Source organism: Phalacrocorax carbo, chromosome 5, assembly GCF_963921805.1.
Source record: "Phalacrocorax carbo chromosome 5, bPhaCar2.1, whole genome shotgun sequence".
Lineage (NCBI taxonomy): Eukaryota > Metazoa > Chordata > Aves > Suliformes > Phalacrocoracidae > Phalacrocorax > Phalacrocorax carbo.
This window is the reverse complement of record NC_087517.1, coordinates 673,136-676,444: the sequence shown is the minus strand read 5'-3', so window position 1 is coordinate 676,444 and position 3,309 is coordinate 673,136. Positions and strand designations below refer to the sequence as shown.

General features: G+C 58.3%; 1 long non-coding RNA gene across 1 annotated transcript; it reads left to right on the top strand.

Moving 5' to 3' along the window:
• Positions 1-1,089: 1,089 nt before the first annotated feature.
• LOC135313330 (uncharacterized) lies at positions 1,090-3,043 on the top strand. Its single transcript, XR_010372946.1, has 2 exons — positions 1,090-1,294; positions 2,275-3,043. It is a non-coding gene; the product is annotated as an uncharacterized LOC135313330 (long non-coding RNA).
• Positions 3,044-3,309: the final 266 nt, after the last annotated feature.

The window sequence follows — 3,309 nt, the reverse complement described above, 5'->3', positions numbered from 1 at the left end:
TGCGCTTGCTTGGGGCCTAGCCCAAATCCCCGCAGTCTGCAAAGCGAGTGCTCTGCACCAGGGATGCAGCTAAGGCTGGGCAGTCTGATCAGGTTGGTGGCAGGGGTCAGGATGCGGGACGAGCTCTCCCTGCGCGGCTCAGGGACTTGCTGAGCTGCAGGGGAAAGCCAGTGTGGTGCCTGGAAATGCTGCTCGGGGTCTGACCCTGCGCAGCAGCGTCCCCACCCCAGCAACCCCGCGTCTCCCTGGCACTGGACGTTGCCTGCGCAGGAGCAGGTCCCTCCTGAACTGAGCCTCTCTTCTGCTGGAGCTCCAGCACGCCTCAGTGTGCTTCACTGCCCCACGGATCCCCTGCTCAATGCTGTGCTCCTGTGGGTGAGAGCCACAGAAGGCTCTTCTGTGGGCAAAAAAAAAGCATTAACTTCATAGCAAGGCAGCACAGCTCCGACTCTGTCATGAGCAGCTGAGCCGCTTGCATCCTGCCCTTGGGGGCACAAGCCCTGGTGAGCAGGGGCAGCCCCTTGGGAGCATCGCATGCCCCACAGCCCCGCTGGCACTCCCCGATGTGGCACCAGGGTCAGGGCACTCCAGCTGCCCGCTTTGGCCTGAGGGCTGAGCAGCCAGGAGGGTCCTGCATGCCCCTGCCCTTGCCAGCTCCAGTTACAGCGCCTCTTCTTTCCAGGCACCCTGCTCGAACCCCCGATTGCTTGGAAAAAGAAGCAGGTTCTTTCAGCACGGGTAGGTTTCCCGGCATATCACCAGTGAGGGGCCAGCACCCACCACCCTCTGCGTGTTTCAGCCGAGCTCGGGCTGCCAGGAGCCGTGCCCCCTCCTCCAGCAGCCCGCCCGAGTTACTGGCAGTGCCGGCATCTCCTTCTGCCAGCGCTGCAAAGCTGGGTCTCGCTCGTGGTGTTGGGGCCAGCAGTGCTGCCTACGTGGCCGGGGGGACCGACACCTTCGCTCTCAGGGCATTGAGTTTTTAAATTAATTTTTCATAAAGGCTTGGGATACACAGCCCAGTGTCAACTGCTAGTGCTGTCTTAAAGGCTGCTATTTTTATGACCTTGATAAAATAATCACTGCCTGAGCTGGAGGTGAGCGCAGGAATGTAAATATTTATTAGCGGGTCTGTGTGCAGATATGGAGATGCACTGCCAGCTCGGGTGAGGACTGACATTTCATCAGCACTCCTGCCCGGCCTGCCAGGTCTGCTGGCTAGCTCATAAATAATTACACCGGGAGCTGGATTTGGTATTACAGAAGGATTTTGTACAGCGTCTGCAGCACAAACAAGGTAAGGCTTTCAGAACAGCCGCGCCTGTTACAGTGCAAAGGCACCGCAGCGCAGAGAGGCCCCCAGGTTGTTCGAGTAAGCCCCATGGCGGCGGTGAGGCAAGTAATTAATAACCAAAGCGCATGAACAGCAGGGAGAGAAGGCTGAGCGCAGTGCTCTGGGCTCAGCTCTGCCAAAGCCCCGAGTCGCCCAGCCGGACGCGCGGGCTGGGGAGAGGGGCCCATCTGCCCCCTGGCAGCGCTGTGGAAGGCAGAAGCGCTGACCCTCTCCACTTTTATCCCTTACGATTTGTCCCATTTTGGTCGGTTCGCTTCATGTTCAGCTGCCCGGTGCCAGGAAGGACAGCCTGTGCCTGCTCTTGCTCAAGAAAGAACCAAATGGCTCCGTTTTCCTCACTTTTACGTCATGGCTCCTTAATGGATTAGCTAGAGCGCATTTGTTCTGCTGACACTCTTCAGCACGTTCATTGATTTGCTTTTGCTGTTTATTTTCCTGCCTTCACTCAAAGGCTGCTGTCTCTGACAGCAGCAAGCAACGTGCCTGCTGCACAGCCCGGCCAAGCCTTTGCTGGCTGCGGAGCAAGGCGGCACCCTGCAGCACCTCCGAGGGATGGCACTGAGCCTCCCCGTGCGCCCGGAGACCCCAGACACGTGAAAGCATGCGTGTCCCCCACGCGTGCCGCAGACAGCCAGCTGACCTGGCAGGAGCACACAATACCAACTGAGCAGTCTCCGTTTCCACAGAGCTGCGCACAGCATGGGGATTACCTGCCACGGGGCAGATTTGGGCTCATCTCCACAGATCTGAGCGCACCAATCTTCATAGAAGATTCTATTCTGACACCTGCAGCTATTCAGCGCAGAAAGCCATCGTGGGACTGATTTTACTTCAGGCAGAAATGTCTGATGGAAAATGTGACAGCTTCAGTTAACCCTGCAGATGTCCTCGTCTCACATGTCTCCTGCCATTCGGTTTTTCAGCTTGCTTTAATGGAGTATGCGAGCCTCGAGCAGGAGCGAAGGGGCTGGCGGGTCAGCGACAGCCAGCGGAGGCAGCTGCAGGACGGGAGCCCACGGCAGCTGGTGTGCCCAGCCTAGCAGACAGCACGGCCTCTGCAGAGCACCGCAGGGGGATCGGGTGCCCGCGGGGGTAGCGGGGGCTCCGTGGGTGCAGCCCCCTGCTCCACAGAGAGGGTCTGGCACCTGGCGCAGGCACTCTGCTTCTCCCCAGGGACGGTTTTTCCCTCCATCCACTGCGGCCACCCGGTCCCTGTGGCGAAGGCACCCGTCCCGATGGCCCCACGGAGACTGTCCTCGCTTCAGGCTCGGACCAGGGGAGCGGCTGAGCAGTGGCTGTACCTGACACACTGCGTGGGTGTGTGCCAGGCCCAGACCCCCGCCTCTGCCCACGGACACGCGGGCCGCTGCTCCCAGCCGCTGGCTGAGCCTCAAGCAACCGCGCGTGCCCCGGGGGCTGCCGGGGCGCAGGGGGCTCCCCCACGGGGCCATCGTGGCCTGGGCGCCCCAGGCAGCTCAACGCCCCCCACCCGAGGGCTCACCCTGTCCTGAGCTGGGGAACACGGGCAGGGAAGTGTATTAGGTGAGGGAAGGGGTACACCAACAAAGGGAGAAAGGAGGCAAAATACTTAAAAATGCAAACTGCATCTGTCATCATTGTCTCTGTGAAAGCAGTTCTGTGCTACTGTGCATTTTTAAATAGTTGGCATGGTCTAATAAAGAGCTGGCTGCATTTCAGTGATAAGAGTTTATCAAAGACTTGGCTAACAGGAAAAAAACAGGAAAGAAAAGAAATTCTCTCCCAGTGCCTTCTGCATGAAGAAACGCTTCCACACAAGGTGGCACCTGTCTCCTTCCCTTCTACCCTCGCTAGGGAGAAGCTAAAAGGCATCTGAACATAGTCTCTGAAAATTAACTCTTAGCAAATGGGATGCCTGATTCTTCATTAATTCACTCGTTAGCAATCTTTTTTATTTTCCTAGGCACAAACAGTCAGGA